The following is a 15,038-nucleotide window of genomic DNA, read 5'->3' on the forward strand; positions in this document are numbered from 1 at the left end:
AGAAGTTTTGCTACATGCAGCTGCTACAGGTCGGGACGCCGTCATTATTGTTTACCCGCTACCGCTCGGCAGAGACGCTATCGTGCATGCGCGACTCTCGGCAGAGATTGTATTGAAGCCTCACTCCGTTGGAAAAACACATCTGGCGACTATTGTCGACAATGGAATTCATTGTCGACAATTTTGATTATCGATTTTTGTCGACAACGTCGACGAATCGTTGCAGCCCTACTAACAACAGACTGCTTCACATTCAGAGTGTCACGAGAAGTCAAACCGTTCACACGGAGAGAGACGCTCTCAACGGTCAACAGCGTGTATGACCCCCTGGGGCTTGCTTCTCCCATCATGGTGCAAGGAAAGGATTTGTCAGAGACTTCACCTCTCTGCAGCAAGACTGGGATGAGCCTCTCCCTACAGAAAAGTGGGCTCAGTGGGAAGCATGGACGACATCCCTCACTGACCTTGAGTGCCTGCACATTCCAAGAACTTATGTTCCAGTCTCGCTCTCTCAAGCCCATGACACAGAGCTGTGCGTCTTCTCAGATGCGTCCATTCTGGCCATTCCAGCAGTGGCGTATCTGCGGGTCGAAGATTCTCAAGGTAAGTGCCATTTTGGATTTGTGATGAGCAAGGCTAAGCTAGCCCCAGTTCCTGCTCACACTATCCCACGCTGTCGAGCTCAGGGAGCTCATAAAGGAAGAGTTAGACACGGAACTGTGTGTGAAGTTCTACACGGACAGCTTAGTACTTGGCTAAATTCACAACACAACAAGAAGATTCCACATGTACGTGGCAAACAGAGTAACGTGTACGAAAATCCACATCACCTTATCAGTGGCAATATGTACAGATCAGAATGCAGCCGACCATGGCACCAGACCCATGCCCCCAACTCACTTGAGCCTCACAAACTGGTTTTCTGGACCAGCGTTCCTGCAACAGCCAGTTGCAGCAGAAAACAGTGTGGTGGAGCATTTCCAGCTCATAGGCCCAGATCTGGACATGGAGATTCGACCCCAGGTAACCACATTAGCCACCAAGGTCACAAACCCGTCCCTAGGCACACACAGATTACAACGCTTTGTCACAGACCTGAAATGGCATACGTGCATGAAACTTGCCACTACAGAACTTTCACAAGCCAAGTCTACAATCATCAAAGCTGTATAATGAGAAGTGTACAAAGATTAATTTGAAATCCTAACATAACACAGAAGGGTGTCACAAGACAGCTCACTCAGGAGACTAGATCCCTTCATCGACAGCGAGGGACTGATGAGAGTGGGTGGACGCATACAAGCAGCTGATCTTTCTGACCAAGAAAAGCATCCTCTGATCATGCCACCAAACCACCACGTAGCCAATCTGCTCATTCAACATTACCACAGTCAAGTAGCACATCAAGGCCGTCACTTTACCATGGGCACGGTACTAAGCACAGGACTGTGGATCAAAGGTAAAAAACGCATCTCTAGTCTAATCCACAAATGCATTACGTGTAGGAAGATGAGAGGATGGCTTGAACATCAGAAAATGTCAGATCTGCTAGTGGTGTGTCTGTTGATCCTCCATTAACACAGAGGGCTGGACGTCTTTGGCCCATGGAGTGTTGTGACGCGCCGCACCAGAGGCGGCAGTGCAGAAAACAAAAGGTGGGACGTCATGTTTAGCTGCCTAACCCTGCGTTCACACTGAAAGCGTCACAGCCGGCTGCCATTCATTGTCTATGAAAACGCGGGTCGAGAATCGGCGGGAGCGGCCGGAGCAGCGCGTCAATTTGAAGTTGAAAAATCGGAACTTTATGCAAATGAGCAGCGGCGACGCCGAGGCGGCGTCCAATCACAGACCGGGATTCCTGAAGCAAGAAGCCTCAATGCAGATTGTACTTTCATGTACACACAAACCTTCACTCATTCACATGCGTACAGGAGCAGAGCTGTGCACTAACAAACTTATTTTATCAGGAATTAATATATTTCATCCAGCTAACTGACATTTTTGCTGATTTGACTGCCGTTTTTACCTGAACTGCTCATGTGAAACAATAACTGATGGTTGAGGAGCTGGATGGTCCGAACTATTTTATTTGCTACATTGATCCAACGCAAAATAATTAAAAACCGTGCTTATTAATCACAAAACACAGGTTAAACATCATGACCAAATCCGCTCCGACCCGGTGTGTCAGTATCAGCGCAGACAGACTGCAGCTTCGCCTGAATTAATTGTTTCTGCGTTAAATTGACGGGGTAGCCGACGGCGTAGGGTCGCGGTACAGTGTGCGTCGCCGCGAACCCTACGCCGTCGGTTCTGCGTTGGTGTGACGCTCACCGGGAGCAAGGACTCGCTGGCGGTTGATGTTGATCCGCGGACCAAACTTGTTAAGGAGCATCAAACTCACTCTTATCTACGCGGAAATAACGCTAAAATATAAAGAAGGCGTCCCAAAGTGTGATCTATGGTGAAAAAATCCAGCTCTTTCGATGTTCTGGAGATTTTTGACGCTTTCAGTGTGAACGCAGGGTAAGCACCAGGGCTGGAGGTGATCGAGTCAATGTTGACGTCAAGCTTCATCAATGCCTTCCGTCGTTTCCTGGCTACCAGGGGGCCAGTTCAACATCAGCAGTCAGAGGCACAAACTTCGTATCAACACGGAAGACCGGTCTTCTTGCAAGGTCTTCTTGCAAGACCGGTCTGCACCTGGTCATTCAACGCACCGCATTCCTCCCACATGGGAAGAGCATGGGAGATAATGATTGGCGTCGCACGGCACATTCTCGATGGACTTTTGTTGATAAACAGCGCCACACGACTCACACACGAAGTGTTGACCACACTTATGCCCAGGACATGTTTTTGTGAGAGTAGCTCACATTAGCTACCCAGGGGAACACGGGGAGAACATGCAAACTCCACACAGAAAGATCCTTTCGCCAACCCCACCCAGGGTGTGGGTGCTGAAGTCATGGGGAAACCCAGGACCTTCTTGCTGTGAGCGGGCTGCACCACCAGCTGCGCCACCGTGCCCCCCCAGGAGGCAGGAATATTTAACAACTCTACAGCCTCGAAGGAAATGGTCAGAGAACAGGCCGAACCGAAGGGGACATTGTCCTACTCAAAGTCTGTCAGGTGAAATGCAAAAAATGACCAGTAGGACTTATCACAAAGGCCATACCGAGCAGTGACAACAGAATTCATAAGGTCATGGTCAAGACTGCAAATCAAGGGACTGTAAAAGAATATCTGAGACCCATCAATGATGTTGTTTTGCTACTTTCCAGGGATAATAATTGAGTAAAATGTAGTAATGTAGTGGTATAATATTAATCACACCAGACGGGGAGTGTTCTGACTTAATTTACGGTGTTTGCTCCCTTTATTGTTTATATTTGTCCAAGAAGGACACCTACTGGTGTATTCTGGTACTGCACCTCAAGTGCCTTTGTTTTGTCTCGCTCGCGAGAATTCAGTTCTAATGTGTTCATAGAGCTGTGTGCATTGAAAATGGTGGAATGAGAGCAACAAAGATTTCTGTAAAGAGTGAACATCTAAGGAGTAAAGTTCATCAACAAAACATTCTGGAGCATCATTCATTCTGCATCATTAGTTAGCTATCTGTCTATGCCTTGCAAGGATGCACGCAATTGCTAGGACAGAATAACATCCCATCACTACCACCCATAGGTTCCTGAACTCGTTTGTTTCAGGTGAATAAAGCGGGAACTGAAGTCAAGTGATGTTGCAATTTAGTGTGGAAACATCCTTTCATGCAGCTGCTCCACAAACACGAGCGTCGCAGAGTGAGAGAACTTATTGGTGGAGGTAACAAGCACACAAGCATTTTTATTTCTTTCTTTAATAAAATAAAAAAGCGGTGGGAGATGTGTCAGTACGTGCACAACAAATGAAAACATGCGAACCCGCTAAATCTGTTCCTGCTGCGTCTTCACCTTGATTGATCTCATACAAGTGAAAGCATCAACATGTTATCACACCTTCATTTGCGTAGCGTGTGTTTATGGTTTGACGATACAACAGGAAGACAGCTCACCACAAACCGCTTCCTGTGTTTCAGAAGGGAAGTTTCACAGATTCTTCAGGTGGCTGGTGCACGAACGTGGCGGATGAATGGATTGGGCATAGTTGGAAAGCTCATCCTCTTCTTCATTCATTAGTTTAACAGCCTGCGCTGTTATTAAAACCTTAAAACCTATTTAAAACCTTTCTGTTTAGTAAAGCCTATAGTTAGTGTTTAGTAAACCTCTAGCTGGTGTTGGTAAATCTCTAGGTAGTGTAAACTCTAGTGTGTTAGAGTCAGTAGTCATAGTTGCAGCTATAGAACAAAACTATAATAGTTAGTCTCAAATATAGCTTGGTGGTAGATATGCTGCTATAGGCTTATGCTGCAGGGGGGCACCGACATGATCCGCTGGGCGGTGCCTCTCACCCTTCTTCTCCTCTCCTTTTCCCTGCCTCTCTTCTCCATTACCATTTTTATTTATTATAAATATCTCATAGCTATCATTTTTGTCCATCGTTCCTGTAGTTTCTTGTGCCGGCCCCCCTTTTTTCTCTTTTGTGTATGTTTACAGGCCGGAGCCTCGGGAGCTGCGTTCTGGCCTGTGTTCCCGGCCCTCCCCCCCCTCTGGTCATCCCATTGCTTCTTCCACCTGCCTACGTGGATGTCCGCTGTTGCTGCTTCCGCCTGCCTGCACCCCCCCCCCCCCTCTGGTCATCCCGCAGCTGCTTCTACATGACTGTTGTGTGCTGCTGACGCCCCCCCCCCCCACCTCTGGTCATCCCGCTGCTGCTTCCACCTGCCTGCTGTGTGCTGTCGACGTCCCTGACTCCCCCAGTCTGGCCTTCGGCAGGAGGGTCCCCCCTTATGAGCCTGGTCCTGCTCAAGGTTTCTTCCCTCCTAAAGGGGAGTTTTTCTTGCCACTGTTTGGCTTAAGGCTTTTCTCCCACTATGGGAGTTTTTACCAGCCATTGTTTATATAATAATTGCTCTGGGGTTTATGTTTATGTTTATGTTTATGTTCATGTTCATGTTCTGGATCTCTGGAAAGCGTCTAGAGACAACATCTGTTGTATTAGACGCTATATAAATAAAATTGAAATAAAATTGAATTATAACATGCACAGGAGCTGGGATTAATGCTGATGAATGAAATGCTCCTTTAAGCATGCGATCTCTCTTTTCATGAGCGAGTTACCAGGAATGGCTCTGTAAGCTACGATGAGCTGAGTCATACTCCAAAGTACAAGCATCATTATGTATTTGATGCTGGAGACAAATAGCCTACAGAGGCAGTAATGAGTGTGTGAGTAAGACCTCCATGTTCATGAACACACACTGAGCATGAGGCTGCCCTCTGCCTCGTCTCAGGTTACTGATGGTGGGAACCCAATAACGCTTTCAGAGGGTGCAGCGTTGCTCTCAGTTTCCTCATCTGTGTCATGAGCATTGGCACATATCTCTCAGTCTTACTTTCACATCTTCCACATCATGCAAAGTAAGTTTGAAGACACGCTGGGCATCACTGCCAATGTGCCTGACCTCTGGCTCTCAGCTGCAACGTCATTTCGTCCACGCTACCGTTGTGAGTCTTGACAGGTCAATTCACCCGGGACTTGTTGGACTTTACTGGACTTTACCCGTCTGTAGGCCTGTGTTGAAAAAAATGGATTTTCCGATTCTAAATCGATTCTCATCTTAATTCCTAAAAATCAATTTGTATGTCTAAAGACTTTACAACTTTTGGTATTTTTTTATTTATGCACAAAAAAGGAATGTTTTGTTGGACACGAGAATAACTACTGCCATGTTTTTGCCTTTAAATATGTTTAAAGGTATGAAAACATTAAAGTTTTAGTTATAATTGCATAAATTGTCTATATTTCCTTACTTTCTGTCTTGGGGTTACATTTGCATAAAATGCTAAAAACCAAATTCTCAAAAATTACAAACCGAAATAGACTGAAAATGGAAAAAATTAAAATGGAATGTGGGATAAAATAAAACCGATTTCTTACGTTCTCTGTTTCCTCCCTGGATCTGTTTGGTAATTCTGCCACACACGATGTTTCTGAAAGCAGTTCTATCAGCATTTTTTTTTTTTTTTTTTTTTTTTTTTTTTTTTTTTTTTTTTTTATTTGAATTTAATTTACAAACAATGTCAAACATTGAACATATACGTTAATACACACAATAAATGAGAGCTGTTTACCAAATACAAAAAGACAGTTAATAAACAGTCATTTAACAGTTCATAAACAAAAACAAATAAATACATACTGAATAAATAAGTGAATACAAAATTAAATAATCTTTCATCAAAAACATCAAATTTCAGGCAGCATAGTAAATATTGTAGTATACAAAATTCATTTTCAACAATTCATAAACAAAAACAAATACATAAATAATTAATAAATAAATACAAAATTAAATAATCTGATCAAAAACTTCATCAAATGTCAGGTAGCACAGTAAATATTTTATCATAGCTATCTAAAAATGTTTTATTCTTTTTATTATTAACAAGGGCTAAGGATTTATAAAGTGAGTTAAATTCGATGAGAAAATGTGGAAAGGTTGGCTTGGAGGCTGCAAATTTTTGCTTATGAATGAAATATTTTCCAAACAAAATGAAAAAATTAACTAAGTACTGAAGGCACTTGTTCTTATTTTCATAATAACATATAACATCTTTAAGAGAAAAACAGTATGACATATCAACAAAAGTGAAGATATGAGAACACATGTTCGACCAAAATTGCATTGTGATGTTACATTCAAAAAACAGATGGTTTAAAGTTTCATCAGCATGCCCACAAAAAACACAAGAGCTATCCACATCTGTGAATTTTGAAATGAAAACGTTAACAGGATATATCTTGTGAAGAATTTTGAAATGAGTTTCTTTTACTTTGTTATGAATACAGTACTTGTAAGGTAATAGCCATGCTTTTTCCCAGTCTATGTCCTCTAAATAAGAGCGCCAATAAAATTTTCCTCGTGGTGAAAACCTCTTTTTATCTTGAAAAATGTTCCTTATATGTTTATTGTTACATTTCTTATCTTGTATGTTAATACCATTCAAAAGTAAAACAGACAAGCCCTCTGGTCTACTTTCTTGACAGAAAGATAAGTGACTTTTCATTAAATTGAGTAAGCCAGAAGGGATTGCTTTTATCACCGAGTTGTATTCCTTGAAAGGTATAGGAAAATTATGACGAGATATGAAACTCTCATAGGACAGGACAAGACCATGTTCATCCAAAACTGATAAGATATTATTCATATTTCTCTCAGACCATTTGGGATAGAAAAGAGACTTATTCCTAATAGTTATACATTGGTTATTCCATAACAAAGTTTTGTGAGGAGAAAAATTGTGAATGAAGCACAGCTTCCAGGAAAGAAGTGACTGCTGATGAAATTTAGACAGTGTGATCGGAAGTTTGTCAGGTAGGTAGTTACAGTTTAAAACAAAAGCAAGTCCACCAATACTATTAAAAATATGATTGGGGATGAAGAACCACAATGAATTTTGATATTTTAAACATCTTTTTAACCAATTGACTTTAAAAGTATTAATGATATCAATGAAATTAATCACTTCAAGACCACCTTCCGCTCTGCGATTAGATAGAACTGCATCTTTAATTTTGTGCGTTTTATTTCTCCAGATAAAATCCAGAAATAGCCTGTTAATTTCATTAGCAGTTACATCATTCACAAAAAGAGAAAGAGATGGATAAACAAAATGAGAAATCCCTTCAGCTTTTGACAAAAGGACTCTTCCATATAATGTTAAGTCCCTCTGAAGCCAAAGGTTAAAAATATCTCTAGTCTTTTTAATTCTTCCAGAAAAATTGAGATGTTGCCTTGCTATTAAATTTTTTGTTATTTGAATGCCTAAATACTTGACTGTGGTTTTTACAGGGATATTATCTATGAAAGTATCAACACAATTATGTATGGGTAATAATTCACATTTGGATACATTGAGTTTCAGACCTGAAGCTAATGAGAACTGTGTAACTAAGTCAAAAGCTTTGACCAACTGTTCTTTGTCTTTCAGGAAAAGTGTTGTATCGTCCGCCAGCTGAGAAATTCTTATTTCTCTATTAAATATAGAAATGCCCTTAAATTCTTCATCATGTACTACATTTAATGACAATAGTTCGACAACTAAAATAAAGAGAAATGGTGCGATCGGACATCCTTGTCTTACGCCGCGATTTATATCAAATCTATTCGAGGTGTTGTGATTGATAATCACCGAGCTATTAATTCCTTTATAAAACATTTCAATAGTATCAATGAGTTGACTTCCAAAACCAAACAATTTAAGACATTCTATAAGAAACTTATGCTCTATAGTGTCAAAGGCTTTGTAAAAGTCTAAAAATAAAATGAACGCTTCTGAGTGTACTGAGTCTGCATAGTCCAATAGATCCAAAATAAGTCTGATGTTATTACTTATGTGTCTATCTTTAATGAACCCTGATTGTGTTTCAGCAACAATATGAGGTAGACCTGTTTTTAATCTAGTTGCATAAACTGAGGCCAGAATTTTGTAATCAATAGTAAGGAGAGTAATAGGCCTCCAGTTTTCTATCAATAAATTGTCTTTATCTGGCTTTGGGATTAGCGAGATAACACCCTGTTTCATAGTTGTACTCATCTGTCCCTGACCAACACACTCACAGTACATACAAAATAGAGGTTCCTGAATGATATCCCAAAAGTGAACATAAAATTCAACTGAAAGCCCATCTACACCAGGGGCTTTACCCTTTTTCATTGAGAAAAGAGCAGTTTTGATCTCCTCTCTGGTCAGATTAGAGTCACAAGTCTTTTTCAAGTCTTCATCAATTGTGACTATGTGTTTTTTAATTTTATCCATAAACATTTCACAAGAGGGGTTGTTGAATTCTGATTTGTACAAATTGCTATAAAAGGAAAAAACAGAATCAGATATTAATTTTTGGTCCATACAATTACTACCATTAATATTTAGCATACTTAGTGACTTCCTTTGATCATTCCTTTTCTCCAAAGCAAAAAAATAGCTGGAGTTTGCTTCCCCTTCTTCCAACCACTTGGCTCTAGATCTAACAAATGCACCCTTGGCTAATTCAATGTAAATCTGATCTATTTTTAATTGTATCTCCTTTACTTCTAACTCCTCTTCAGAAGACATACTGGGCTTAGATAAGAGGAGACCAATCCTGCTCAGTAACTCAGCCTCAGTTCTATTTTTTAGAGCTTTTAACTCTTTACCTCTCTTTACAGCAATATTTATTGTCATAAATTTGAAGTATTCCCATTTTTGTGTATATTCATTGCCCCTAATGTTATTAAAAAGTTCACTAGCAAGATGTTTTATACTGTCATTGAAGCAGTTGTCATTAAGGAGGGCATTATTAAATTTCCAGTATCCTCGTAATTTAGATCTGTTTTCTAACCTCCCTAATTTCAATGTGATCTTCTTATGATCCGACAAAGGGGCAAAAGAATGGGAGACATCTTTCACATACTGAAGTGCAGAGGAAGAAATTAAAAAAAGATCGATTCTAGATCTAGATGTAAGGTTACTCTTAGACCATGTAAAATCCTGTGTATCTGGGTTGAAAAACCGCCATGTATCGGTCAGGGAGAGATCCGAGCAAAGTTTTGAAACAATATTGTCGCTCACAAGAGATTGACAGAGCTTTGGGGGGAATCTATCTAATGTATCATCAGGACACTCATTAAAATCACCACCTAATACTACATAAGAGTTAGGATATTTGTGTAAGAGTTCATTTATTTTTGAGGTTATCCGACAAAAAAGTATCTTATTGGACGAATGAGAGTTATGCCCATAAATATTACATGCTATAAAATTTGAATTATCATGCTTCAAGATGACAAGAATCCATCTACCATCATGTGAAGACACCACCTCTAAGACCTCCCCTTTAAATCTATGCAAAAAAATAGAAACTCCAGCAGAACAGTTGGTACCATGACTGCAGTAAATCTTATTTCCCCACTGCCCTTTCCAAAACTTTATATCTGACTCACTTGAATGTGTTTCTTGTAAAAATACTAGGTCAGCCTCACTACTTTTACAGAATAGAAAAGTGGCTTTTCTTTTCAGCAAATCACGCATACCTCTGACATTCAATGACATAACCGTTAAAGAATCAAACTTAAGATCCATCAAAAAAATAAATAAATAAATAAATAAATAAAATTAAAAAAATTAAAAAAAAAATACAGAAATACAAGAATGAAGTAGCTCTCACAAATAGATAACCAGGACTTTAAAGTGTGTTTTAAATTCCTGAAACAAGGCTGTGATAGACAGCCAAAACAAAATTGTGACTATAGAAAAATTACATTTAGGCACCATAAATGTTTTTAGTTAAAACTGATTTAACCAATAACAATTAAAGATGTTTAGCTAAACCCAGAATAATGCCATTTTAACATAACACATTTTCCTTCTGTTTTTAACTGTAAGTTATATAAACTAAATATCATGAATATATTGTATAAGCTATGAACACACAATGAATTGTTATGAAAAGGCAAAAGTGTGAATATCTTATAGAATCATTTGGAACAAACAATTTGTATAGACTTGTATAGAAATGTGGAATTAATCCACTGAATGTAACTGCTGGTGGTTTTAACAACGACTTTCAACTACAAGGAGTCTCTTAAATCTCAGTGTGGAAACATCTGCTTCGGTCATCTCTGACCTATAATATTCCTGGAGATGTGAAATGTTTGGAAGAAGCAACCTTCCGTCACCCCCCAGAGTTAATAGTTCATAGTCAATAAGTCTATTAGTTCTTTTATAACCATCCTGGAGGCGTGCAGTAGGCTATATGACACATCTCTTCATTTATCTGACTTACTCAATGTCTAAATGGTCAATTTTCTTCCCCTCTATCAGAGCATACGGTCCTAGGAAGGACGCCTTTTTACCTTCTTTCCTTGCTTTTTCCACAAGTGGCCAGAGTTTTTCTCTGGCCAGTCGGTCTTCTGGAGAGAGCGCCTCGGTGAGACGCAGCTTGTTGCTCCGCAGGTACTTGCAGCCCCTGGCACTTTTCCAAACAGCATCACGCATACGGCGCAGCGCGAAGAGGATGATGAGGGACCGGTGGGACCCGTCCTTCCTCCTCGGACCAAGGCGATGCGCAATGTCGACACTCTCTTGTAGATATTCCTGAAGTCCCGGAGCCACTTTCCCGAGGATGTCAATCACCACTGTTCTCACGTCCTCGTTCACCTCCTCTCTTACTCCGTGTAGTTTCAATGCCCATCTGTAACTGTAGCGCTTGTTTTCAGCAACTCCTGCTCTCAAAAGCCGGTTCTCTCTTTTCAGTTGTTCAATGTCTGTTTCTGTCCGCTTCAAAATTTCTTTGTGGTGATTAATATCAACCACAAGCTGCTCAACTGTATGAGAGAGTTTTTCAATGTGTTGAGACGTTGTTTCCGTCGTGGATTCAATCACTGAAATCTTACGGTACGTCTCGTCATGTTTAACAGAGAGCTCCTGGATAGCTACCAAAATGTCCACACTTGCATTGTCACCGTTGAAGTCTCGTTTCTTCCTCTTGTTAGCACTCCTCGCTTGAGTGTCAGACTGGACCGAGAGTGTGTCCATTGTATCTTCGGGGGTAATTTCTATGTCCTCCTCACTTGTCGCAGCAATTTCAGCGGACTTTTCAGAGTCATTCATTTTAGCATTCGAAGACATCTTTCTTTGACGTTAACGTCCGTTGGCGCGTTAGCTAGCTTGTGTTCAAACTTTTACCTTCACGTAGTTCCCGAAGTTATTTACTTTTTCCACAGGTTTTTAGTCCTGGCACCAAAATATTAATTTATTAAAGTCACTTTTGTATCATAAAAACGTTTAAATTACCGCATGTTCTGTCTGCCTATTCACAAAGCCTCAATTTGTTTGACGGAGAAACTGCGCACCGAACAACCTACGCCACCGCCATCTTGGCTCCTCCGGGGTCTCTCCCCGAGTCCAGTTCTATCAGCATTCTGGGAGCTGATTGGTCCTTACAGCATCATTAGCTGCCAATACTTGCTTCTACCCGGGAAGTCTGGGTTTCAAATAGTCTCAAACTGTGCACCAGCGGGCAAAAACATGATCCAAAATCTGAAATACTAACCAAATTAACGAAATTAAATAGAAAAGGGAGAAAAAGAAATGAGTCAGAAATGTTTCCGCAGGTTTCAGTACTTTCAGTTTTGGCAGATTTGAATAGCGTGTTTGTTGGAGCAGGCCACCCCGTCACACCCTACTGGTTGTTTTGTCCCTTTAACCAGTTTCTCTTCTGACATCCATTAAAAACGCTTGATATGTTTGTCTGTTTGCTAGCGGGATTATTTGGTTAGTTGTCAGCAGTCTTGGCCTGATTTACTTTGGTCCCGATGCCGTTGCTTTGTGTCTTAATGTTTAGTGCCTTTTAATTGCGCTTTGCACCCCGTGTTGTGTAATTCATTTGTGCCTCTTTTAAATGTATTTTCCAAATGGAGCAGAAGTTTCTGGATTGTTTTGTCACCTGTTTATGCGCATGACATGAACTTTTTCATCCGTGCACTGAAATACCGGTCTAATCTCAGGCTTACGCCCTTAAAGGAGCTTGAGGCAGGATTGAGGCAGGATTTATGAAAAAAATTTGTATACGTTTTAAGTTTTCTAGTGATAATGTCAGATGAAGCGTTCCAAACCAAAAAGAATGAGCCCTCTAGTGTATCTCTCCGTTGCCTTGAACAGGCTGTGTGCTGCAAAATGTGCTGCAATTCGGGCCCAAATTTCCCGCGCTGTCCTGTGGATGTGACGTCACATGACGCTGCATGCACGTTCTCCCCGTTCTCCCGTGCCGGCTTCACTGTTGGCTGCAGTACCCCCGACGGCCGTCGTGGTGAAGGGTGGCGCTAGAGAGTCTCATTTCTTAATAGGAGCCTCAAGCTCCTTTAAATGACATTTTTTTATTTATTTTTATTTATGTATTTAATACAATTTTTATTAAAACAGTGCATGGAGGGAACGAAGCCCAAAGGGCTTGTACAGAGTTCCACTCCCATCAACAACTGTGATGAAATAACAAAGATAATGTACAACAAATTAAAAAAAATTACAAATATAAACGTAAAAGAGAACATGGATACAAGGTCTGGATTACATTAAAGATAAAGACATTGAAGGTTAAGACAGAATAAGAGGTTTTTTTAATAACTTTCTGAAGGAGGTAAAAGATAATGTTCAAGTCATTGCAGAGTTTTGGATCTAAATGTAACATTAAATTGATGACCAGATGTTGGACAGAAGGGTAAATGAAGATTGCCACTGTGTCTAATTGGATATGAATTAAAATCAGATGAAAAAGTAAAAAACTGCTGGAAAGTGACAGGAAGATCTTGTTTTCTAGTGATAAACTTATGCACAAACAAGCATGAGTGAAAAACATGAAGTTTTTGAAGGATAATAGTGAATATTTCATAAAAAGAGGTGCAGATGGTTGGTGCCTACCAGACCGATATATCGTTCTTAAAAATCTTTTTTGGATTATCAGTAATTTGTTGAGAAAAGTTGAATAAGTTGCAGACTGGACAATATTGCAGTAATTCATGTATGGAAATAGGAAACTATAATACAGTCAAGTGAGCAGAGGGACGGATCAAGGGACAAACCTTTTTCAGTATGCCAAGCATTTTCATTGATCTTTTGCAAACTTGATTAATATGATTATTCCAATTTAGACCTTCATCCAAAAAAACACCCAAAAATGTTGTGTGTGATACTTGAAGGATTTCAGTTCCGTTAATTAATATTAATATAAGATAAAAAATAAAATATTTGACCCCTATTTGACCCCACATTTGACCCCTGTACCGAGAGTTAGGGCATAACTCAATGCATCGGGGTGGATTTGCTGTAAGTGCAGAAACCCTAAAGAAAGACATTTGTAGAGGTGGGTGAAACAAACAAATACATACATAACCTGGGGAAGAAAACAAGCGAAATATTTGGGGCAACAAACGTACGCTTCACCCTGCTGAGAATCCTCGGTGTCAAGAAGTGGTTAAAACCTGCAGCGAGAGCTCACAGCCTGCAGCTTGTTCACCGGTGGAGGATGTTACCGTGGGATACGTGGGTGATCAGTTCCAAGAGAGGAAAGTGGAATTCACAAAAATCTGCATCTACAAACATCAGTACAAGACAACATAACTGCATCTCTACTACACACATGCTAACAAATACAAGAATAAATCCTCAGTAGCAACTACAACTAGGGTTGCCATCCGTCCCTTGAAAAATGGAATCGTCCCCTATTTATAATCTAAAGTATTGAGCTGAAAAGGGACGCACTTTGACCCGTATTACTGTGAGAGTCAAACAGGCCCGGATGGCCATAGAGAGAACCGGGAGTATTCCTGATGCACCGGTCTAGGATTGGCCTGATGGCTCTCTCTCTCTCTCTCTCTTTTTTTTTACATGCGGCTGGTGCGCCGCGCAGCGCCAGTGTTCTGCCAATTTCTGCTGCTTTGCCAAAAAAGGCTCCCTAATGGTTTTTCTACCTTTGTAGAGCTACAATGTTACTGTGTTTTACTCCCTAAACCACTTCCTTTCCCCCCAAGTGGTCCTTGTCTAAAAACTTACTTTTTTGCACAGGCGTTTGACTAAACTCATGGTTGGCAGGGTGATCGCACTTTTGTTAAAATGGAATTATGGTTGTTATTATTGTTTTTTCTCTTGTCATACTCATCATTTTGTTTGTTTGTTTGTTTATGTATTTTTGAGCACATTGAGTCCATGCTCGTAATGTGAAATGTGCTTTATAAATAAAATTGACTTGACTTGACTTGCCTCTTGCCAGGCCGTCATCGTAAATAAGAATGTTCTTAATGATCTGCCTGGTTAAATAAAGGCCAATGACTGAATGCATATCAAATAAAGCCATAGAATTGTTTTTTTTCTCTTTATCGTATAATGTTCACAAAGTGTAAT

This window comes from Cololabis saira, chromosome 3 (genome assembly GCF_033807715.1).
Source record: "Cololabis saira isolate AMF1-May2022 chromosome 3, fColSai1.1, whole genome shotgun sequence".
Taxonomy (NCBI): domain Eukaryota; kingdom Metazoa; phylum Chordata; class Actinopteri; order Beloniformes; family Belonidae; genus Cololabis; species Cololabis saira.